This window comes from Bos grunniens, chromosome 9, assembly GCF_055505025.1.
Source record: "Bos grunniens cultivar Pamir isolate PY7600 chromosome 9, Bosgru_T2T1.0, whole genome shotgun sequence".
NCBI lineage: Eukaryota > Metazoa > Chordata > Mammalia > Artiodactyla > Bovidae > Bos > Bos grunniens.
Genome location: NC_141173.1, coordinates 91,964,958 through 91,991,105, shown reverse-complemented (window position 1 = coordinate 91,991,105; position 26,148 = coordinate 91,964,958). Strand labels below are relative to the sequence as shown.

General features: G+C 40.7%; 1 protein-coding gene across 22 annotated transcripts in view; it reads left to right on the top strand.

The window, feature by feature from the left end:
- IPCEF1 (interaction protein for cytohesin exchange factors 1) overlaps positions 1-26,148 on the top strand; it is a 164,461-nt gene that overhangs the window by 25,696 nt on the left and 112,617 nt on the right. For 8 of the 22 annotated variants that reach the window (XM_086318433.1, XM_086318422.1, XM_086318434.1 and 5 more), the window contains 2 exons: positions 16,227-16,495; positions 22,857-22,900. The exons of 4 other annotated variants lie outside the window; for them this stretch is intronic. The gene's annotated coding sequence lies outside the window, so the exon portion shown is untranslated. Of the gene's footprint in view, positions 1-16,226; positions 16,496-22,856; positions 22,901-26,148 lie in introns of those variants that run through there. 10 more of the 22 variants (XM_086318421.1, XM_086318429.1, XM_086318428.1 and 7 more) reach the window with 3 other exon arrangements.

The window sequence follows — 26,148 nt, the reverse complement described above, 5'->3', positions numbered from 1 at the left end:
GTATATGTGTAAATATTTAACTAGAAAACCAGTCACATGAGAATGACTCTGGAGAAATCTTGGAAGAAGGAAGCCACAAATTATAGGTCTGAAATTTACCATGCAAGGCTTAGGAGTCCAGATAAGTAAAACCAAATGAAGAGACAGAAAGTTGTATAAATAGTTCATGTTTTTTTGGGAGGGGGAGGAAAGAGAAAGGATTAGGGAGAATTTTAAAATACTTCAATGACAGGCAGTACATTTAATTATAACCAGAGTGCTAAGAATCATACGATTGGAATTCAGTTATGTACTTGAATCTAGAGTATATTACTTACCAACTCACATAGGAAAAATTACTATGGACTTTTAGCTTATCCACTGTTAGTTTCTAAAGTCACTGTATAAGGCAAAAGTCATACATTCAGCCTTATCCCTGACAGTCTTCCTGGAAGGCACTCAATTGGAGACAGAGAGTTCTACTAACACAGCTAGTAGATCTGTTGAAACAGAACTCCATATTTCTGTAGGTTCTGGATGATGAAGTTCATGGGCCAGAATGGGGCAGGGGAAGGTAATTACTGATTTCAGAAGCATGTTGTATGGAAAAGTAGAAATGAAAACAAAATTGCAGCTTCCATTGCACCCATAATCTTGAGTTTACACTTCTTGAGAGGAAGAGTGAAATGAATTTGCTAAATTTTGTTTATTTATTTTTTTAAGATGAAAAAATATAATTTTATGTATTTTTGTTTTTGGCTGTGCTGGGTCTTCGTTGCTGCTCCGACCTCCTCTTGTTGCAGTGAGCAGGGGCTACTTCTCTCGTTGTGGTGTTCAGGCTTCTCACTGCAGTGACCTCTCGTCGTGGTGGAGCACAGGTTGTCGAGCACACGGGCTTCAGTAGCTGTGGTTCCCACTCTGGAGCACAGGCTCAGTCGTTGTGGCACATGAGCTCAGTGGCTCTGTGGCATGTGGGATCTTTACGGATCAGGGATTGAACCCGTGTCTCTTGCGTTGACAGGTGGATTCTTTACCACTGAACCACCAGGGAAGCCACATTTTTTGTATGTGGAGCATTTTGAAGTCTTTATTGAATTTGTTACTATCTTGTTTCTGTTTTATGTTTTGGTTACTTGGCTCTGAGGCTTGTGGGATATTACTAGCTCCCTGACCAGGAATTGAACCTGAACCCGCTGCCTTGAAAAGGAAAGTCTTAACCACTGGACCACCAGGGAAGTCCCTGAATTTTCCCCATTTTATTACTTTATTTGTTTTCAGGTTTAATTTTCATTTCATCAAAATAATATTGTCTAATTATCTCCTGAGCTTTAGGTTATTTGATCGAAGTATCGTCCCCACGTAGTGAAATGTACAGCTCAGAAGGGTTAGTTAGAGTTCTGTGAGTTTTAACAGATGCATGTTTTCACGTAACCCACACTGTTACCAAGATATGAAGTATTTCCCTTGTGCCCCATGACAATCAATCCCTCATCCTCTCCTCTCCCCAGAGACAACCATGGCTCTGATTTCTTTCCCTGTAGATTACTTTTGTCTGTTCCAGAACTTCTTGTCAATGGCATCGAATGACATGCTCCCTTAGGAATCTGGATCCTTTTATTCATCACAGTATGTGATGTGTGCATTAATTTTTGCTGTTTTATGTATCGGTAATAGTTCATTCCATTTGCTGCTCTCTATTCTATCAAATGAGTACATCCCAATTTGTTACAAATGGAGGTTTGTACCTTTGGTCACCTTCACCCATACCCCGTCTTCCCACTGGCACTGCCTTTGCTGCCCCCTTCCCCTGCCTTCCCTCACCTCTGGCAACCACCAATACGTTCTCTGTATCTGTGGGCTTTTTTTTTTTTTTTAAGAGTTTCTTTTACTATTCCACATGTAAGTGAGAACATGTAATATTTTTCTTTCTCTAACTTATTTCACTTGGCAAAATGCCCTTTAAGCCCATCCATGCTGTCATAAACGGCAGAATTTTCTTTTTTATGGCCAAGTAATATTCCATTGTGTGAGTGTACACACACACACGCACACAGTTGACCCTTAAACAACATGGGTTTAACTGCACAAGTCTGCTTATGTGCAGATTTTTTTCCATAAGTACATGGAGTACTACATGATCCAAGGTTGGTTGAACCTGAGAGGTGTATCAGTTCAGTTCAGTTCATTCGCTCAGTCATGTCTGTTCAGTCGCTCAGTCGTGTCCGACTCTTTGCGACCCCATGAACCGCAGCACGCCAGGCCTCCCTGTCCATCACCAACACCCAGAGTTTACTCAAACTCATGTCTATTGAGTCGGTAATGCCATCCAACCATCTCATCCTCTGTCATCCCCTTCTCCTCTTGCCTTCAACCTTTCCCAGCCTCAGAGTCTTTTCCAATAAGTCAGCTCGTCTCATCAGGTGGCCAAAGTATTGGAGTTTCAGCTTCAACATCAGTCCTTCCAATGAACACCCAGGACTGATCTCCTTTAGGATGGACTGGTCGGATCTCCTTGCAGTCCAAGGGACTCTCAAGAATCTTCTCCAGTACCACAGTTCAAAAGCATCAATTCTTCGGCACTCAGCTTTTTTCACAGTCCAACTCTCACATCCACACATGACTACTGGAAAAACCATAGCTTTGACTAGACGGACCTTTGTTGACAAAGTACTGTCTCTGCTTTTGAATATGCTGTCTAGGTTGGTCATAACTTTCCTTCCAAGGAGTAAGCGTCTTTTAATTTCATGGCTGCAGTCACCATCTGCAGTGATTTTTGAGCCCCCCAAAATATACAGAGAGTTAACTAGGAGACTTGAGCATGTGGGGATTTTGGTATCCTCCCCTGGCTGGTGCTGGAACCAGTTCCCCTTGGACACTGATGGACAACTGTATACCACGTTTTCTTTATCCATTCACCCATCAGTAGACATGAAGGTTGTTTCCATGTCTTGGCTATTGTAAATAATACTGCAGTGAACATAGGGCTGCAGGTATTTTTCAAGTTAGTGTTTTCATTTATTTTGGATAAATACCCAGAGTGGAATTGCTGGCTCATATGGTAGTTCTATTTCTGGTTTTCTGAGGGACCTCCATACTGGTTTCTGTAGAGCAGACATTAATGTTAATCACACAAAATAAATACAAATTTGTGAGGTATTTGGAGTCCTGGGTAGTTTAACACAGAGAGCTCAGGGAAGAGCTCTATCTGAGAGACATTTTGGGGGAATGGAAAGGAGCTAGCTGCTGCTGCTAAGTCGCTTCAGTCGTGTCCGACTCTGTGCGACCCCATGGACAGCAGCCCACCAGGCTTCTCCATAAAGGAGCTAGCACTAGATACATAATGTTTAATAAAGGTTAAGTTTTCTTTTTTGGGGAAATCATATTACTTGGAAGAGACAGTAATGTTTTAGCATACATTAACCTTCTTCCCCATATGTCCCATTGCAGAACTTTCCTCATCTAAGATGACTTGTCATACTTGTAAAGGAGTTCCTTGTTTTTTTTAAAAAAATAATTGTACTTGTTTACACTTTAGAAATGGGAACTATGAAGACTGTGTAACTCATTTTTAATGGACTGCCCCATGTTCCTAAGTTACAAATATTGTAACTGATCTTAAGTTGAAAAATATTCTTATCCTGTAAAATTAACAAATTAGAACCTTCAGAAGTATTACTGCTTTATGGAAATTATAAGTGCATATTACTGTTCCCATTGTATTGCGGTAGGGGCTGGTATATTTACAGTTCTTTCACTAATGTCTTTTTGAGGAGGTTTGAAGTTAATATGAAGTATACTTTATTCTTTGTTGTATATAAAAACTGCTTTGGGAAGGAATGCTGACTTCTGAATAGGTTTGGTAAAAACGATGAATTAAGTGGTGAAAATAAACATTTGAAGTCCTCATTAAAATATTTCAGACAGGAATATAAGCATGTGCATCATAGATTTTGGCCCCTTCTCATCCTGTTCTCATTTCGTTCTTCATTTCACTCTCTTTTATTTTTCTCCCTCTCCCCCTAAGAATTGCTGAAGCTTCTAGAGAACTATTTACACTTAAGTGGCAGTTTTCAAAGGAACTCTGTGCCTTTCTTCTTTTCAACAGTAGGATTCTTATGAGAAATTCTTTGTTTGCTGGTTGTAATATTTGTCAGTGGGTGCATGTGAGAGGGGCAAGTTGGGAAGAGTAACTCGGTATGTGATAAGTGTATGTGCTATGAGTGTAGTACTTAGCGCATCAGTTCAGTTCAGTTCAGTCGCTCAGTTGTGTCCGACTCTTTGCGACCCCATGAATCGCAGCACGCCAGGCCTCCCTGTCCATCACCGACTCCCAGAGTTCACCCAGACTCATGTCCATTGAGTCAGTGATGCCATCCAGCCATCTCATCCTCTGTCGTCCCCTTCTTCTCCTGCCCCCAATCCCTCCCAGCATCAGAGTCCTTTCCAATGAGTCAACTCTTCGCATGAGGTGGCCAAAGTACTGGAATTTCAGCTTTAGCATCATTCCTTCCAAAGAACACTCAAGACTGATCTCCTTCAGAATGGACTGGTTGGATCTCCTTGCAGTCCAAGGGACTCTCAAGAGTCTCCTCCAACACCACAGTTCAAAAACATCAATTCTTTGGCACTCAGCTTTATTCACAGTCCAACTCTCACATCCATACATGACCACAGGAAAAATCATAGCCTTGACTAGACGGACCTTTGTTGGCAAAGTAATATCTCTGCTTTTGAATATGCTATCTAGGTTGGTCATAACTTTTCTTCCAAGGAGTAAGCATCTCTTAATTTCATGGCTGCAATCCCCATCTGCAGTGATCTTGGAGCCCCAAAAAATAAAGTCTGATACTGTTTCCACTGTTTACCCATCTATTTCCCATGAAGTGATGGGACCAGATGTCATGATCTTCGTTTTCTGAATGTTGAGCTTTAAGCCAACATTTTCACTCTCCTCTTTCACTTTATCAAGAGGCTTTCTAGTTCCTCTTCACTCTCTGCCATAAGGGTGGTGTCATCTGCATATCTGAGGTTATTGATATTTCTCCTGGCAATCTTGATTCCAGCTTGTGTTTCTTCCAGTCCAGCGTTTCTCATGATGTACTCTGCATAGAAGTTCAATAAGCAGGGTGACATATACAGCCTTGACGTACTCCTTTTCCTATTTGGAAGCAGTCTGTTGTTCCATGTCCAATTCTAACTGTTGCTTCCTGATCTGCATATAGGTTTCTCAAGAGGCAGGTCAGGTGGTCTGGTATTCCCATCTCTTTCAGAATTTTTCACAGTTTATTGTGATCCACATAGTCAAAGGCTTTGGCATAGTCAAGAAAGCAGAAATAGATGTTTTCCTGGAACTCTCTTCCTTTTTCCATGATCCAGAGGATGTTGGCAATTTGATCTCTGGTTCCTCTGCCTTTTCTAAAACCAGCTTGAACATCTGGAAGTTCACGGTTCACGTTTTGCTGAAGCCTGGCTTGGAGAATTTTGAGCATTACTTTACTAGCGTGTGAGATGAGTGCAATTGTGTGGTAGTTTGAGCATTCTTTGGCGTTTCCTTTCTTTGGGATTGGATGGGCTTAATGCTATTAGAAGACATTAATTATTACTCACTGTTTTTAATGAGTGTTTTAAGCAAAAGGCAGGATGTAGATAGCAATAAAGATAGGGTGAATACTTTTCTAGGTTCTTCTCACTTTAAATTTAGATCTGCAAAAGAGTCTAAACCTTATTAAATACTAATTTGTGTTATTTTTATCATAATTTGGTGAAAGAGATTATTTGGTGGGAGAGTGAGATTAAGGATAGCAGAAGTAGAAGGTACAATTCTGGACTCCTGTTATGGACAGAATGGTGTTCTCTCCAAATTCATGTTATAGACCTAACCCCTAGAGCCTCAGAATGTGACCGTATTTAGAGATAGGGCCATTCAAGAGGTAATTAAATTGAAGTGGGAATGTTAATGTGAATCCTAAACTAACTGTGACATCCGGATCTTACACTTCAGCCTCAACAACTCTGAGAAAATAAACTTCTGTAGTTGAAGCCTCCCTGTGGTATTCTGTTGTGTCATCCCTAGTAAACTAATAGAACCACCCGTATGATGGATCATACACAGAGGGGAAGAAACACAAATGTGGGTTGTATATAGTGTGTATAGGTGGAGGGAGCAAGAAGAGAGAGAAATAAAGTAAGATTTGGGGGTAAACACACTGAGGTCTGAGAACCGAGTCTGGCATTGACTATCTACATGACTTTGAGCAAATAAGTTACTGGGTTGGCCAAAAAGTTAGTTTGGGGTTTCCCATAACATTTTTTTGAAAACTCAGATGAACTTTTTGGCCAACCCAGTGTTTGCCCTTCCTGAGTTTCAGGTTTGTCCTTCATAAAATGTTTTCATTGTGAGGGGCAGGGCTGAGAATTGGAACTGGGAGGTGTTCCTGAGTGTTTATCGCTCTGCCCCTTCGTTGCCATGTACCTGCTTTCCTGAGAGCAGCTGTAGGGTGAGGGTGTGGACGCTGAGACCTTTCTGCAGAAGGATGTCACAGATCGTCTCTGGGTCTTGGTTTCTTGACTGCACAGAAATAAGGGGATTGCATTGCACTGTTGAGCTCTAACCCAAGGTCATTTCTTTAAACTCTAAAATGTTACATTTTTAAGGAATTTAAGGAAATGAGTTTGGATGAGAAGGCATGGAAGGGTATTCTGGATAAAAGTCACCATGTATACTGAAGCATTATTAAATAATGAGAAAACAAGCACTGATGAGGTTAATTTGCCTGTCATGGAGAGCTTCTTAGAATCAGATACCCGAGTGGGTAGAACCGGTGAAGAAGGAAGTTGAGGGTAGTTTCACTGGTTGAAAGGAAAAGCTTGTGATCGAGAACTATTATTCATTTCTTTTAAAATTAGTGAGATATAATTTTTGTGAAAGCTCATTCTAATATGTATGTGTAAGATGGATAGATGCAGGAAGAGGAAGAAGGTTGAAATATAGGGAGAAGAATAAAGATAGGTGGGCCTGGTGATGGTTGCAGAGATGGAAAAATGGTGACGAGTGTATGGTAGAAATTACTAAGGAGCGGGTGTAGTAAGTGAAGGACAACGGAGCCCAGGAAAATGAGAAGCAAGGGTGGTGAACCAGGCTCTTGAGGGGCAACTGGTTTTTCCTCCTAAGAAAAACACCTGTCTGGGTCAGTGTCGAGATGGAAAGGGCTGAGTAGACAGCCAGAAAGTACCAGCGTTCTCGTTAATTTTCTCATGACTTAAAACAAAAGACTGTTTTAGGCATAGACAAACTGACTCTGTCTAGAAATGCAAATGAGGATTTTTTTCCCTTTTCCAATTTGAAGATAGGTGGGAGAGTTCCCAGGTTAATGTTATAACCATTTGTGGTACTAGGAGGTCAGCAGAGAGCCGTCAGTAGGTGGCTGTCTATGGATCTGATCATCCTGGCCTCTTGTTTTTCAGGATCTCTGGTTTCTGTTCCAATGACTTACTCTGCCAGGAAGCCCTGATGTAACAAGTACCTCATTCAAGATATCAAAATGGTTCTTCATTTTTTTTTTTTTAATTTGTTCAGTGTTTGCTCCCAGTGGTGTTAGGGGTGAGCCTGCCTGCCAGTGGAGGTAGACGTAAGAGATGTAGGTTTGATTTCTGGGTTGGGAAGATCCCCTGGAGGAGGGCATGGCAACCCACTCCAGTATTCTTGCCTGGAGAATCCCATGGACAGAGAAGCCTGTTGGGCTGTGGTTCACAGGGTCGCAAAGAGTCGGACACGTCTGAAGCGAGTTAGCATGCAAAGTCCTAGGTGATGCACTGAGAGTTGGGAAGGAAAAGATAAATACAATGCAAACCCTTTCATCAAGAAAAACCTGGGCGAAGGGCTGACAGACTTGGATATGGACTTGTGTATGCTCCTAAGGCAATGTGACAGTACTGCTACACAGCTGCATTCGAAACCTTATGGGGACTTATGCAGAATGACTAAAGCTGTTGGGCTGTTGATCAACGCTGACTCCAGATGATAACTGTGTGTTCTGAAGGCGATCTATATAGTTGCGTATTGCAGAGTCAACAAATAGAAACATAAAGGAACGTGGGAAAAGAGAGGAAACCATTATTAAGCATCAACTAAGTGCCTGAGACCAACTTCCCTGGTGGCTCAGATGGTAAAGCATCTGCCTACAATGTGGGAGACCCAGGTTCGATCCCAGGGTTGGGAAGATCCTCTGGAGAAGGAAATGGCAACCCACTCCAGTACTCTTGCCTGGATAATCCCATGGACGGAGGAGCGTCGTAGGCTACAGTCCCTGGGGTCGCAAAGAGTCGGACACGACTGAGCGACTTCACTTCACTTCACTTCACTTCACTTCACTTCAAGTGCCTGAGACCAGCTGGGCAAATTCACGGGAACTGTGTCCCTTTTGCCCCAGGTCCTAAATTATGATCACTTAAGAGATGCAGACATTGAGACTATGGTTTCCCCAAAGTCCCACACAGCTAGTTGGAAGCAGAAGCAGGATTTCAGTGTTTGTCCACAGACCTTCTACCACGTGGTGTGGTTACAACTAAATGAGACAAATTAAGCATGGGTGAAAGAGGAAGTGGGAAAACTGAGTTTTGCTGCCTCTGTGAAAATACGTGTGTGACTCAGAGATTTCTGACAGCAGGACCCACAGTTTGTGCAGTCAAGGTCTGGAAATATTTCAGTTACTAGATGCAGGAGATTTTTTTTAACTCAATGACAGAGGCTTTCTATCAGCCAAAAGCTGTGATAAGTGTTTCTTTGAGCTGGTATATAGACATACCTATGAGAGCAAGGTGGCCTCTTTGAATGTTTGACACTGAAAACCAAGTAAGTATAGGTGAATCTCATTTATTTGGAAATTATCTATACCAAAAACTCATACATCCAGCATACAGCAGAAATCAGCAAACCAGTAAAACTGTGAATACTCAAATAGATATCGTAAACAACAAATAATAAATTCCATGCACTATAGTTTTTATTCCATTCAAAATGACCTGAAGCCCTCAATTTTTTTCTTATTGCGTATCTGCTTTCCAAATCTATTGGAACATAGAAGAAATTTTTCATTAGTACTATAGAAAACAGGGAGAAATAATGTCTGACATGAAAGAAATAGACAAAAATATTTAAAAAAATATAAAAAGCAGCTATAAGAGTTCAGAGATCTCAGCATCAATTCAAATTATCGTCAAAGACCCTCAGGATCCTAGGAATTACCCTGTGTTGACTGAAAAAAAAATGAACCCCCTAAAAATTGAGAATTATGTTTCATTCAGTGGACATTCTGAGGACTTCAAGCCCAGGGGACAGGACTCTCAGATCACTGTGAGGGGCTGCTCCTAAAGAGGCAAAAGGGGAGCCAGGATATATAGGAGTTTTTTACAACAAAGACTAGGTAAACGGAACATCAAAAGATTACGGTTAATGAAAGAAAACCAGGTATCTCAAGTTAATGAATTTAGTGCTTTTGCATGTATGGGGTGATGCAGGAGTCTGGGCTCACTGAAATATTCCTTTGATGTGCACCTCAGCTATCTAGGGCCAGTATCCTGTGCTTTTTCATCCCGTATGTCCTCAGGGTGCACCACTGGGGGCAGCTGTAGCAGTTGACTGCTGGATGTCAGGCATCCTGTTTCCATGCTGAGTTCCCTCAGAGCTCCCTATAGGGGAGGCAGCAATGGGATGGCTTGATGGCTGCAGCATCCTTTGTTTACTGACAGGGCAGGTGGCATTGTTAATTCACACCTTGTAATATGCCCATGCAAGAAAGCAGATTTTTTAAAAATTTTAATTAATTTTTTAATTGATGGATATTGTTTTACAGAATTTTGTTATTTTCTGTTAAACATCAACCCGAATCAGCCATAGGTATACATATGTCCCCTCCCTCTTGAACTTCCCTCTCATTTCCCTCCCCATCCCACCTCTCTAGATTGTTACAGAACCCCTGTTTGAGTTCCTGAGTCATACAGCAAATTCCCCTCTTGGCTATCTATTTTACATATGGTAATGTAAGTTTCCATATTACTCTCTCCATACACCTCACCCTCTCCTCCCTTCTCCCCATGTTCATAAGTCTGTTCTCATGTCTGTTTCTCCATTGCTGCCCTGTAAATAAATTAATCAGTGCCATCTTTCTAGATTCCATATATATGCATTAGTATATGATATTTATCTTTCTCTTTCTGATTTACTGCACTCTGTGTAATAGCCTCTAGGTTCATCCACCTCCTTAGAACTGACTACTGGCTGAGTAGCATTCCATTGTATATATGTACCACAGCTTCTTTATGCATTCCTCTGTTGATGGACATCTAGGTTGCTTCCATGTTCTAGCTATTGTAAATAGTGCTGCAATGAACACTGGGTACATGTGTCATTTTCAATTTTGGCTTCCTCAGGGTATACGCCTAGTAGTGGGTCATATGGTGGTTTTATTCCTAGTTTTTTAAGGAATCTCCATACCATCTTCTATAGTAGCTGTATCAATTTACATTACCACCAGCAATGCAAGAGGGTTCCCTTTACTCCACACCCTCTCCAGCATTTATTGTTTGTAGACTTTTTGATGATGGCCATTGTGACTGGTATGAGGTGGTATCTCATTGTAGTTTTCATTTGCGTTTCTCTAATAATGAGTGACGTTGAGCATCTTTTCATGTTTGTTCGCCATCTGTATGTCTTCTTTGGAGAAATGCTTGTTTAGGTCTTTTCCCCACTTTTTGACTGGGTTGTTTGTCTTTCTGATATTGAGTTGTATGAGTGGCTAGTATAATTTGAAATTTAATTCTTTGTCAGTTGTTTCCTTTGCTATTATTTTCTCCCATTCTGAGGGCTGTCTTTTCACCTTGTTTGTAGTTTCCTTTGCTGTGCAAAAGCTTTTAAGTTTAATTAGGTCGACTTATTTATTTTTCTTTTTATTTCCATTACTCTAGGAACTGGGTCATAGAGGATCTTGCTTTGATTTATATCATTGAGTGTTCTGCCTATGTTTTCCTCTAAGAGTTTTATAGTTTCTGGTCTTACATTTAGGTCTTTAATCAATAATGAGTGTATGGCATTAAGGAAGTGTTATAATTTCATTAGTTTACATGTAGCTGTCCAGTTTCCTCAGCACCACTTATTGAAGAGCTGTTTTTGCCCCATCATATATTCTTGCCTCCTTTGTCAAAAATAAGGCACCCATGGGTGCATGGGTTTATCTCTGGGCTTTCTATCTTATTCCATTGGTCTATATTTCTGTTTTTGTGCCAGTACCATACTGTCTTGATGACAGTAGCTTTGTAGTATAGTCTGAAGTCAGGAAGCTTGATTCCACCAGCTCCATTCTTCTTTCTCAGGACTGAAGAAAGCAGATATTTTTAATGTTGACTCAGAGTCATTAATAGAAGATTAAACTGCAGGCTACTTTTCTAAGTACATAAGAGGTATATAGTGCATTCATAATACATTCAGTTGTGTAAAATAACTAACATGAAAAAAAGTGTCATTGCTTAAAAGGTAAGAAATCAGCCATCTGAAAACTTACTAGTTATGCAAAGTAATGTATACTGAGCAGAGCTGGTGCCTTATCATTTAACTATGAACTTTGATTTCCAGCTACAAGTTTAGCTGGCATAGGGGCAGGTGGCCCAGTGCTAATAACCTCCTGTTGGTCTGAAAGAGAGAGAAAGAGACCAAGAAGATAAACTCCACCTTGGCAGGGACACACCATGCTGCCTCAATTCCTGCTTCTCGCTGTAGTTACCACGTGGAGTAGTGGCTGCTGCTGCTGCTGCTAAGTTGCTTCAGTCGTGTCCGACTCTGTACGACCCCATAGATGGCAGCCCACCAGGCTCCTCTGTCCCTGGGTTTCTCCAGGCAAGAACACTGGAGTGGGTTGCCATTTCCTTCTCCAGTGCATGCATGCATGCTAAGTGGCTTCAGTTGTGTCCAGCTCTGTGCGATCCCATGGACAGCAGTCCACCAGGCTCCTCTGTCCATGGCAGGTGAGAGTAAATATCCTCAGTCAGTCTTTAGTCCCTTTCCTTATCTTCCACCAAAGAAACTGGAAAGTAGGAACAAAGCCCCTTGCCCATGGCCTCTATGGAGTGCTGTTACCACATGTATACTGTTCCCCCAACACACTCATACAATGTCACAGCAGTAACTAATTTTCAAGTGTGTATTGAGTAATCATATTGACAGCTTTTTGTTTTAGTTCCTTATTCTTGTCCTACTCTAGTTGTGCTAAAAGTACCAAAGTATCTGATAAAAATTCAAAAGAAGGCTGACTCACAAGGAAAAAATAAAAGGGAGGGGCTTATATAATTTGCAAAGTGTATAATGAGTCTTCACACAGTACTGATTCTTAAGAGATGTTTTAAATGTCAGTTTTTTTCTCTCTTTGTCAGAGAAATGCTGACCCAAAGTTTCACAAAGCTGTTAAATGTCTTTTCAGAAGTTATAAGTACAGACTTAAGAAATGGATTTATTATGTCAGGGCTGATGGTGACCTTTAATGTCAAAGTGTCTATGAAACTTGTGCAGCTTCTAATATTCCCTTTTATTTAAAAGAAGATGCCTTAGTTCTCCAATTAAGAGAAACCACTATTTCCTAGGCATAGTATAGCTTTCAGTAAAATATTTGCAAACACTTTGTAAAATGCTGCCTAAACAATTTGTGTGTATCAGACTTTTGACTTCTTCTATGCCCTGGACACCCTTGGCAATTGGAAGAAGCCTGTGGACCCTTCAGCTGGGATATTCTGGGTGGCACAGTGGTAAAGTATTTTGGGCTTCCCCGGTGGCTCAGATGGTAAAGAATCCGCCTGCAATGTGGGAGACCTGGGTTCTATACCTGGGTTGGGAAGATCCCCTGGAGAAAGGAAGGGCTACTCACTCCAGTATTCTGGCCTGGAAGGTTCCATGGACAGAGGAGCCTGGCAGGCTACAGTCCATGGAGTTACAAAGAATCAGACATTAGTGAGCAACTTTCACACTTCACACACGGACCCTTATTCAGAATAATGGTTTTAAATGCATAAGACAAAATACAAAGGATTACAAAGAAACCAGATATGTAAAAATATAATAATAAAAATGTGTGATATAGTAATATGTGCGCTTCTATATTAATGCATTAAATAACAATCCAGCAGCAAGTCTGGTGACATTTGAATGATGGTGAGGAGCATAAGTGATATTTGGAGAGAGCTGCAATAACCCAGCTGGAGACAAGAACACCTGTGGTTTCTATGGGAAACAAAATCACAGACCCTGATAATACTTCTGTGGTTTGTTGTCAGCGTTTATATTTGAAGGAACTGTTAAATTTCAGTTAGAATTCAGTGAAACTGAAGGTATGTTTTCCCCATTTGCATGTATAGAATCCCAGCGTTCTGTTCACAGGATCCATGAGCCTCAAACTAAGGGCCCTTAGAAGAGGAAAATCATTCTCATGGAATTATGAGCATGGTTGAGATAGTTTCTTCAAAGAAATGTTTGCATATAATTTCCAAAGCAGTTATGAACATTTATATTTTTAATTTTAAAATGGAAATGTCATTCATTTATATTCTTTTTTTGGGTTCATTTTGTTTTTAATCTTATTTATTTATTTTTGGCTGTGCTGGGTCTTTGTTGGTGCGTGAGGGCTTTCTCTAGTTGCAGCGAGTGGGGGTTTACCCTCTAATTGTATTCCGTGGGCTTCTCATTGTGGAGGTTTCTCTTGTCACAGAGCACAGGCCCTAGAGCATGCAGGCTTCGGTAGTTGCGGCTTTTGGGCTCTAGAGCACAGGCTCAGTAGTTGTGGCACACGGGCTCAGTTGCCCCACAGCATGTGAAACCTCCCTGACCAGGAAAGATTCTTCCCTGATCCAACCGTGTCCTCTGCATTGGCAGCTGGATTCTTAACCACTGGATCACCAGGGAAGCCCTCATTTATATTCTCACTTATAATCTGATTTGTTTTTGAAACCATTTGAAGCAACTTGAAGAGATTCATACAGCAAACTATAATAGGATGGCAAGTTAGTGGATGAGAAAAAGGAAAATATTGATATGAAATGTAAATGGTGTCTTGAAGTAAAATTAATATACAAAGTGTATGTGGGAAGGTTCTAAAGTACTCTTGTACTTTACAAGAGTACAATGGCAAATTTAATTCTAAGTTTAACCTTCAATGTAAAGGGTAAGAAGCAATTAGCTACAGATTCATGATCACATCTCCTGAGATGCCCGGCTCTCTCTCTACTAACACTAGAGAACAATTCTTCTGTTAGCTTTGCCTCATACTCACTGTCTTAGCTTGAGCTGCTGTAGCAAAATACCCTAGACTGGGTGGTTTAAATGACAGACACGTATTCCTCACAGTTCTGATGGCTCACAAGTTCCACGTCAAGGTGACAGCTTGGCTGGGCTCCAGTGCAGACTCTCTTCCTGGCTTGCAGACGGCCACCTTCTTGATGTGTCCTTGGAGGGTGGAAAGAGAGTGATTGTTCTCTTTTATGTTCTTTTCTAAGGGCACTAATCCCATCATGAGGTTTCCATCCTTATGAGCTCTGAAAGGCCCATCTACAAATAACCTTCACACCGGAGGTTACACTTCAACATCTGAATTTGGGGGTGGAGGGATACGATTCAGTTCATAGCAATGATACACTGGGGAATGAAATTAACGGTACATTTGAAAACTTCCTTTGTTTTATTGGGCTATCTCTTATAATTTCTCATGTAAACCAATGACATGTTTCTACTGGCCCAGCTTACTTTAGTAACAGATTTTAAACTTTCTAGTGTAAATTTTTTTAAAACATTTTGAAGGTATGAAGTATTGTTATTTATTTTTAGTATCACCTCCTTGGTGGCACTTGAAATGTGGATTAGTGATTATTAACTTTCATGTGTCATAGACCAATTTGAGACTCTGGTGAAAGCTGTCAATGCAGACACACATTAAACTCTGTATACAATTTCAGGGAATCACAGACCTCCTGAAGTCTCAGCACTCTAAGAGTAAATAACTCTGCAATATACAGTAATAGATAGGCCTTTAGACATATTATATAAATATTGTTTACTGTAACTGAGCATTTGACATGGATTGAGAACCAGCCAGTTGGATTTAATGCTCTTGGCAAGCATAGGAATGCAGTTATTCCATGCAGCAGATTAAACAAATGCTTCAATAACTTGGAGAACAGGAAAGCTGCAGGCACATTTAACAAAATACAATGCTAATATTTCAAAGTTGGAGGGATGTCTGTGTTAGCCAGACCCAAGTCTTGTGCCCAAGATTCTCAAGTTCCTTGGGGAACATCACAAATCTCCAGCTACCACCATTTCATGGTCCCAGGAGACGACGCCCCAAACATGGGCATAATCCTCAACTCCCTCTTCACCCCCTTCCCCCCATCATTACCATTGCTCAACTGAGACCAGGCTGTAATGTGAGAAACTGGAGCTAAACAAGGTACAAATATAATACAGACTTACAAAGAAAAAGCTCTAAGAAACTCGGTATTGAAAAAACATGTTAGAAATGACAATAAATTTCACATTTTAAAAAGCTGACAAAATACCAGAAACAGCACATTAGTCAGAAAATTAAGGTCATTTAAAAACTAACTGCCTGACAGATCTCTGAAATACTTTGCCCCTACATGTTTAGGTGTGTGTTCTTTGGTGGCCTCGTCACACGATAGTGATCTTAGAGTCATTTTTCTCTAGATAGCATAGAAAGATAATCCAGTCTGTCTGGCATAAGCTGATTGGAATTGTTTTCATTTCTACTGATTGTTCAAAAAAAAAAAACTTCTTTTGGGCTTCACAGCTTATTGCTGATAATGTAAAATTTTAGGGTTTCTCTCTCCTGTTTTGTTCGACCGTGAGCTTTAAAATTTGGAAGGATTTTCCCCGAACTTGCTTCAGGTTTATTTGAAACCCTGTTTCCCTTCACTTGTCATAGACACAGAGAGACCTATTTACACTATGATATGATCTCTGGTCCTGAGCCATCCTTTGACTGTGCCAGGTGGGTCGGCCAGTGGAAAATAGAGTATTACTGGAAGTTATTACCACACTGAACAGCTGGCGGTAACCTAATTGTACAAAGAGAGTGCAAGCAACATATGTATTCCAGCAACAACAAAACAAGTATATCCCTCTCTGTATGCCTGCTCTCTGAACTCGTAAGTCGCAGCTCAACCTCATGAGAGTTTTTTGCTCTTCTCTCTCCCAGGCGGCTCAGGGGTAAAGAATTCACCCTGCAGTGCATGAAACACAGGTTCAATCTCTGGGTCAGGAAGATCCTCTGGAGAAGGAAATGGCTACTTGCTCCAGTATTCTTGCCTGAGAAATCCCATGGACCTGGCAGTCTACATACAGTCCATAGGATCACAAAGAGTCGGACATGATTCTGAACTAAACAGTGAACAGCTCTCCGCCTACTCCAAGGGCTGCCGATATATGGCTGTGGCCATTTTTGTAACACCTCCATAGAACCTTCTAGTAAGTATCCTTAGGGTTCAGGCTCAAGACAGCCAAGACAGAAAGAAGAGGAAAATTTTTCTCCTCCTGATGATGTTGGTTAACCTTAATAGGAATTACTCATTTTCTATTGAAAGGAGAAGAGATGTTCTTTACTCTTTACAGAAAGGTTGCTCTCCATTTCCTTTGCTTTCTTTGGGCTTGCATCATTTTTTTTTTTCAGTTGATACAGTTTTCAGTTGGTACAGTCAGTTTCTTGTATGAACAAATTAAAATGTCTCCTTTATTGGAGATGATATAATTGACTATAATAACTCATGAAATGTTTGGGAAGTTAGAGTTAAGCTGTTGGCCTAAATTTAGTTTGTTATTAAGGTGTTCTAATAACAGTTAGAACAAACCAATTCTAAAAAGACATTTGGGGGACAGTTTAAGAGATTGTTAAATCAAAGTGGTGTGTATGTGAAATATCATCATCCTATGTTTTCTAATATGTCCTCAACGTTTTTTCTAAGAAAATTTTTCTATATTTTCCATAGTTCTCTAACACAGAACCAGTTGATCCTGAATCGATGTTTTTCAGTGAATTTTGAGAGAAACAATCTTTGCTTTCTGTCATTATGTAGCTTTCCCCTTCAAAGAACACAGAAATATTAAACAATGAATATTTGATATGGCACCAATCATTGAACCTTATAAGTTATTGGTCTTGTTCTCAAAAGCACTTCTGTGCTTTATGTGCTGGTTTCAAATGTTGAAAATGTCCATGTGGACTTTTACATTGTTCTGCACCCTAGGACCTCCTGCTCAAAAACCAAGATAAGAAAAGAATGCTCTTCAGAGCATTACGGCTCATTAGGGTGCCGTCCAAAATCTCATACATGCCTGATAAAGTTAGTGGAATGTCAGGGCCTCTGCTGTGATTAAAGGATCTAAATGTGACTTGTCAAGTAGCTCAAATATTAGCTCTAATCCCCATTTGCACAGAGCTCTGAGTTGTGGCTTTGTAGACACAAAGCTGTATGTATAGAATATCCCTTGTTACAGTCCAAATTTTCCAAATGAATAGAAGAAAATGGAACAGGAATACACAACAAGTTAAGAGTGGGTTATCTCTGGAGTTGGGCTCATGGATGATTTTTGTTTTCTTTTGTTAATGCTTTTCTTTTGCATTTTAAATTTAAAACAATGTAAATATATATATTTTACTATAAAAAACATAAAAAGTGGAATTGATGCTGTGCTTATTGGCAGAGCCATCTTGGAACAAGGACATGGTGGACAAAGGTCCTGAAGACACTTTGTTCCTTCGAACACTCAATAATAGGCATCATGTCAGACGTGCCCATCAATTTCAGGTTTAAAAATATGCTCGTGGTTGTTGTTGTTTAGTCACTAGGTTGTGGTCCGACTCTTTTGAGACCCCGAGACTGTAGCCCACCAGGCTTCTCTGTCCATGGGATTTCCCAGGCAGAAATACTGAAAAAAATGGGTTGCTATTTCTTTCTCCAGGGGATCTTCCTGACCAGGGATGGAATCCTCATCTACTGCATTGGCAGGTGGGTTCTTTACCACTGAGCCACCAGGGAAGCCCATGCTTTTGGGTAGGCATGCACGCCTAGTCATTTCAGTCGCGTCTGACTCTGTGTGACCCTATGAACTGTAGCCCACCAGGTTTCTCTGTCCATGGGATTCTCCAGGCGAGAATACTGGAATGAGTTGTCATGCTCTCCTCCAGGGAATCTTCCCCTCCCACCATTGCAGGTAGATTCTTTAGGGCTGAGCCACTGGGGAAGTCCATGCTGCTGGTAGGGGTGGTGAATCAGGAGCCTACTCTTGCAAGAAGGGCCAAGCAATTAGAAATGTAGTGACTTTAGACCAACAGGAAAGAGAAGGGGAAAGCTTCTTGTATAACCTGCATTTAGCATTTGCATCTCATTCATCCACCCTCAGTTCCACCATCAGGAGGTGAGTGGGGGAGGGTGTAGGTGGGAAGGTCCTGATAGCCTCTCCTACTTTAATGTTCCTTCATCGTTACTGTAAACCACTGATGCTGACATTCATGAACCAGCATTTAATGTAGAATATCCGTTGTGTTCAGGGAGAGGTACAGAAGGGGAGTCTTCCTAGGTCAGGAAGTTGACATAAGTGAATTTGTGCTCATGTGAGTTTCTAGGGTGTGTGTTGGAACTTTGGTGTTAGTGGTAAAGAACCTGCCTGCCAATGCAGGAGATGTAAAAGATGGGGTTCAATCCTTGGGTTGGGAAGATCCCCTGGAGAAGGGCATGGCCAGCTACTCTAGTATTCTTGCCTGGAGAATCCCATGGACAGAGGAGCCTGGTGGGCTACAGTCCATAGGGTCATACAGAGTCGGACGCAACTGAAGCAACTTAGCATGCACGCATGCATGTTGGAACTTAAGGGAGGGCAGACACAGGTAAAAGGTGTGATTTCAGCCTCTGGGAGGAGCAGAATAGGGAATGGTAAAGCTGAGAAGTGACTTTTGTGTTTCGTGTTTGTCTGTCTTCTTTAAATCCTCTTCTGTGGCAGCTTCTTTCCCTCACCTCTCATGCCTGGCCCCCTGCTGCCCTCTGGCTGGTCCAAGACCTACAATAACTCACTGTCCAAATCGCTCTCTTCCCCTTTGTTTTCTTTCTCCCTGTGCTTCCTTTCATTCTCATCAAGTGTACCCTGAGTGCACAGCATATCAAAGCCCAGAAAAGTCTGAAAGTCATGAACTTTACTTCCTTCATGGAACACAGTCTCTTGAACCACGTCAGGATGAGAGTTGGCCAACACACGTGGCAAAGTTATGCTGCAGCCAACCAACTGCTAATGTACTTGTGCATGTCATAGCAGGGTCACTCCTGGCTGGCAGACAGCATCTGGTGAACAGCTGAGCAGCTTCAGAAAGGACTCAGAGGCGTGTCCAGGTGCAGTGCACGGGGTCCAAGAGCCCTGGGAAAGAAGGGCTGAACTTATCTGCAGTTTTGGTTTAGACATGGCAGACTCGAATGATGGACAGAAATCTTCCAAAAGCAGCTGGACTAGAGCAAGCCCACAGCCTCTCCTACTTTAACGTTCCTTTGTCTTCCCTCTAAACCACTGATGCTGATATTCACAAGCCAGCATTTTATATGGAATACATACTTTGGTCAGGGAGAGGTACAGATCAGATCAGATCAGATCAGTCGCTCAGTTGTGTCTGACTCTTTGTGACCCCATGAATCACAGCCCGCCAGGCCTCCCTGTCCATCACCAACTCCTGGAGTTCACTGAGACCCACGTCCATTGAGTCAGTGATGCCATCCAGCCATCTCATCCTCTGTCGTCCCCTTCTCCTCTTGCCCCCAATCCCTCCCAGCATCAGAGTCTTTTCCAATGAGTCAACTCTTCGCATGAGGTGGCCAAAGTACTGGAGTTTCAGCTTTAGCATCATTCCTTCCAAAGAAATCTCAGGGCTGATCTCCTTCAGAATGGATTGGTTGGATCTCCTTGCAGTCCAAGGGAGAGGTACAGAAGGTGAGTTTTTCTATGTGCAGGAAGTGGACACAAATGAATCTGTATTCATGAGCATTTCTAAGGAGTGTAATGGAGCTTTAGGGAGAGAGAGAGCCCTGGGTGCCTGGAAAAAGCTGAGATGAGGGAAGTTTGGCCTCATGAGAGGAGGTGGGGTTGTGGATGCAGAGGTCACTGACCTGGATCCTCCCTGTTCTCTACACCTCCTCACACAATCCCTCTTCCAGGGTATCTGGGTTCTGGAGAGAGAAATACAGTCAACTGAAAGTGTGTGTCTGTATGGAGAGCCCTCATCAAAGTACTGATTAAAAACAGACATGTTGGGGGTTTGTTAGGGATTCAGGGTAGCACAGGGAGCCACCTGTGAGAATTGGGGTGGCAGCTGTCTACAGAGTAGTGGATGCCAGCCAGCCAGAGCTGCATATTTCAGGACATTCATCTTCATTTGTAAAATGGGAATAAAAACAGCATCAACTTTACAGAGTTGTTGTGAAAACTACATGATGAATGCCCGTACAGCACCTAGCATAAACACAAATGAAATAATAATCAGGGCTTAATAAACGTGGGCTATTATGATTTTCGGGCTTCCCAGGCGGTGTTAGTGGTAAAGAACCTGCCTGCCAATGCAGGAAATGTAAGAGATATGGGTTTGATCCCTGGATCGGGAAGATCCCCTGGAGGAGGGCATGGCAACCCACTCTAGTATTCTTGCCTGGAGAATCCATGGACAGAGGAGCCTGACTGGCTACAGCCTATAGGGTTGCAAAGAGTCGGACACGGCTGAAGTGACTCAGCACACATGGACACTGTGATTTTCATTGTTGTTTCATTCTTTTTGTGAGATGCCTTCTCTCTGCTTATCTTCTACTTATTTTCAAGTGATTGCACAGCATTGATTTTATTTGGTACAATAAAATGGATTTTGGCCATGTTTTTGTTTTTAATCAGAGAAATTACTTCTTGGGATGTCATAGAAAAGGGTTAGATTAATCCTTAAGTAGATCAAATTGGAGCAAAATTTTTTTAAATGATTGTGGCATCTCCAGTTTGAATTTTTACTGAATAAAAATGTTAGGCACTAATGTCATTTTCTTTTTGCTCTAAGAAGATTGTGAGAATAACTAATAACATTTGGTAGAGGTTAATATAGTATTGAAAGCAGTCATTTGAACAGTTTTGAACTCATTTTCAAAGACATAATTGGAATAATTTTCAATAGACATCAGTCCTTATTTCTTAGGAAATGACAATGATTAAATTAACTGCAGACAGCTTCTCTTATTGTTGTTTGAAGACAATGGGAGTCTGTTGAGAATTGGTGGGGGGAAAATGAATGGTACATGTTCTATTAAAGACTTCACTGCTGAAACATTTTTCATCCACTCTTTCTGTCTGGCTGTAATTTATACATTTAAGGCATGGTCTTCAAATGCAGCTTTCTTTACTGTATTTGACCTACATAATGAATTCAAATGAAGGATAAGAATAATGCTTTTCCTAAGGCTAAGATATAGGTTTTTCTTGGAGGGGGTGAATGATATGCCAACTCAGAAAGAAAATGATGCTACATTTGCAGCATTCTGTGGAAGCTGAAAGGAGAATTTTGTTCCTTCTTTGGGTATTTTCAGGATTCTGTCTCTGCTTCCTTATGACACTGAGCACTGGATAAGGGTGAAGTATCGCACTCATTATTCAGGCATTTGAAATTACTCTTTTCTTTTGAAAGGAGATATTCAAAGCATTGAGTGTCAGAGAAATTGTGCCTGGGTGGAAGAGTAAATGGATCTTAATCTGTCCTCTCAGTGTGAGGCTTTCTGGAGGTGGTGAAGTGGTTTTAACCAGTGGAAAATAGCACCCAATTTCTTTAAGATCTTCCTAAACTCAAAGTGATTTCGTCAGTACATCTGAGTCCAGATACCACCCAGATAAGCATCTGCAGTCACATTTACCTAGACATGGGTGGTATTACTTTTAAAATTTCAGTATTACTATAAAACTTGTCTGGCTTTTACGCCCATGAGTGCTCTTGATGGGAAAACCTGTTTGTGTTCTTTCTGGCTGGAATGTCTACTTAGAGATTCATTCTTCTGGCGCTGAGCAAGTTACATGCACTGATACCCCAACTTTTCTTGAGTTGGCCTTCAACCAAACAATACCAGGATTGTGAGGTCCAAGAGTAGAAAGAAAAATTTTATAACCAGTTTAATATATCAATTCTAAGAAGTTCTTGTACAAATGCTGATTACCACAGCTGAAACAGTGCTGTTTTCTCTGCTTTGAAAAGCAGAAGGAAGTGACATGAGTCTTGTTGCGGGGAGAAATATGGCTGGTTCACTGCTAGGTGCTCTAAACACAGACGTGAACAGAAGCCAGTGACTTGGCATTCGGTACAGCTAACATTCATCTACTTTTATATCGCTTCTGGTGAGCTGTTACAATTTCAAATCATTGCACTCGGAAAATATTTAGATAAAACATAACATTACATTACCTTGCAGTTTAAAATAACAAAACTAGAAATTTAGGCCACAAAGTGTGAGCAATGTGCAGTGCAGCCCATAGAAGAGGAAAAAAGGATGTCTGGTTGTTTTTGATATGAAAATAGAGGACTTTTTAATGTAGTGATGGACTAGATATTACTTATATGTGAAATATAAAATATAATACAAATAAACTTACTTACAAACCAGAAATAATCTCACAGACATAGAAAAGGAAGCTATGGTTGTTGTCCTTGTGATTAGAAAGTTGCTACTTTGCTGCCTTTTCTTGGGGTTGATGTGGTAGGACTTTGACCTCCTCCCATGCAGTCGTCCTGGCAGAAATCTGATGACCACTTTCTTGACTTTTTCTTGTACAGATCTGAGTCAACGGAACTGGAACAAGGACCCTCATAGCTTTTTGGTATGTAATTGAGAACTCTTCAGAACTAATTCTTTCTCTTAGTGATATTTGTGACTTGAACAGCCTGTACTCCACTTTGTTATTCTAATTTGTGAACCAAATTGTAATAGCCTAGGTATATTTATTCCTATGGTAGGATTAATGCAGAGAGAAGCTAATAGAATTAATAAATAACCAGCTGTATTTGGTCCTCTGGATTTTCCGGAGGACCTGAAAATGGATTTTTGATAGTGATTACTTTTCAGTAAGAGAGCTGTTTAGCAAAGCAGTTTATTTATGGAATTATCTTGTTTGATCCCTTTAGTGGTCAGGAACGTACCATAACTATCGAATACCATAAAACTGTAATTATGTGAAGAATCTATTTTATAAGAAATAGATGCCCACATATAAATTACCACCATTTCCCATAGCCCTTTTCATCTTGTAGAGCTGAAACTTTATGCCCCTTAAGCAATAACGCTTCCCTTTCCCTTCCCACCAGCCCCTCCCACCAGTATAACAATACTTCCTGGCTCATCGTTTTGATTACTCTAAGTATTTCATATAAGTGGAATCATACAGTGTTTGTCTTTTTGTAACTGGCTTATTTCTCGTAACATAACGTCCTCAGGGTTCATTTATGTTGTAGCATTTTGCAGAATTTCCTTCCTTTTTAAGACCAAATAATATTCCATTGTGTGTATTTTGCTTATCCATTCATCTGTTTATTGGTTGCATCCATGTTTTGAGCTATTGTGGATAATGCTATTATAAACATGGATGTACAAATATTTCTTTGAGATTCTGCTTTCAATTCTTGTGACTACATACCTGGAAGTCAAATTGATGAATCGTATGGTAATCCTATTTTTAATTTTTTAAGGCTCCACTGTATTGTTTTCCACAGCAACTGTATCATTTTACTTTCCCACCAGTAGTCTTCACAGAGTTTTTAAGTACAGAATGCTTTTCTAATTATTTTGACATATTCTTGCTGGGCAGTCAATATTGTGAAGTTTTGTGTGAATATATTTTGAACACAGATGTATTTTTTTTGTTCTTTTTTTTTTTTTTGCTGTGCCTATGAATATTATGTTCTAAGACCTACTCAATGTTAATTTATGTTTCCAGGTGACTCAGAATGTCAATAGAGTTTTTCCAGAACAGAAATATGTAGGGCCAAGTCTCAGACTTCTAATGGAAAAACAACTTAGACTCCAAGGATTTCTTGACTTATTTTAAAATAGACTCTATGTTAAAATCTGTTCTGGCAGTGAAGGAGTAGTTACCACATATGTTTCTTTCTTCCCGAAGACTTGTAATTCTTTTGCACAAAATATACCATTTTGACCCTGGAGGAGGGCATGGAAATCCACTCCAGTATTCTGGCTTGAAGAATCCCATGGACAGAGGAACCTGGAGGGTTACAGTCCATATGGTCACAAAGAGTTGGGCACAACCCAAGCAACATAGTGTGCATGCATGCATACCAGTGTTAACAGGGGTAAGGACTAAATTACAAAGAGAGTGGCTAGCTGAGAAATTACTTACATATCCTTTGAAACAGAATCTGCCACTTCTTCAAATTATTGGGACGGCAGGTTAACATTGGGGCTGTTATTTTAACTGGTTAATGATATTTGTGCTTTCTTAAATTTTGGTTCAAAATATGAACGTAGCTTTCTAAGGGACAGAATCTGATTCTAAAACTGATAGGTATTCACTGAATATTTTGAAATCTTTTGAGGTTACTTGCACAAATTAATGGACCATTTCCCCAGAAAATGTTCTGTATTTATTGTTTGTAGGGAGTGAGGAAAAGGGGGAGGAGAGAAATAAGCTTACTCAGGAAGCAAAACAGTTCCTATTTCAGACGTTTTTCTCTGAGTTTATGGTCCTCAGTAGAAATGTCAATGTCTTTGCTAATCAAACACCTTCTACTAATGTGTTCAAAAAAGGGATTGACTACCTTAGGTATGTCAGTTTACTTTACAAGAGAAAAATTTACACCTAACTTAAGTAAATTAGAAAAGTCTTTTGTTAATGATTATAAAGGCAAAATAACCCTTATCAGGCCACGCTAGGCTGTGCCATGGTAGCAGATTAACTCTGAAGGCTCAGTGGCTTTACACAAGAAACTTCAGTTTCTTATTTACACTATATAGTCAATATTAGTTGACACGAGAAGGGGAGGGCTCCTCTGCTCCACACAGTCCCTCAGGGATGCAGCTGATGAAGCTCCACCCCTTGTGGCATCACCATGGCAGCAGGTGGCTGCAGGGTTTGCCGTGACAGCAGAAGAGAGCACGTGGAGGACTCACACTCGTCTCTAGACAGGAGGTGTTCCACATCACCTCCACTATTGGCCAGAACTAGGCATATGGCCACTCATCACCACATGGGGCTGGAAGTCTTCTTGCAGGCCCAGAGGGGAGAGGAAAACCAGTTACAGTGAGCACCAGTCATTTCTTCTTTGATGAATTTTGCTGGAAATCCTTGTACTTGGCACATATATGAAACAACTTTCTAACTCTGTCACCTCTCTGCTAAGTTGCTTCAGTCATGTCCAACTCTGTGTGACCCCAGAGATGGCAGCCCACCAAGCTCCCCTGTCCCTGGGATTATCTAGGCAAGAACACTGGAGTGGGTTGCCATTGCCTTCTCCAATGCATGAAAGTGAAAAGTGAAAGTGAAGTTGCTCAGTCGTGTCGGACGCCTAGTGACCCCATGGACTGCAGTCCACCAGGCTCCTCCGTCCATGGGATTTGCCAGGCAAGAGTACTGGAGTGGGTTGCCATTGCCTTCTCCATGTCACCTCTCTAATTCTTTATATTTTAATATGCTTTCCTTTGGTGAGCAATTTTAATCTTTTAAAATTAGTTTCCTGTTTTTTTACTTGCTGACTTTAGGTTGGGAAAAATAAAGCAAGTATTACTGACAAGGAATTAGGGATGATATATATATAATTGACAATGGAAAAAAATGGCCCTCGAGTGTTTAGATGTCTATAGACTCTATTTGTATTATTAATAATATCTATTATTTCTTCTAAATAAAACCATCATTACTTGAAATTAAATGTAACTCTAAACACAGAGGTTTGATTGCAAAATCAATTCATGAGATATCAAGCAAGGAATATGAAACTAAGAACAGTTTTAATAGATTGTCTTTCATAATTTTTCCCCATTATTCAGCTTTCCCTGAATCTTAATGTCATGGTTTTCTCCTTTTCACTTTATTAGAGTGTTTTACCAAGCAATACT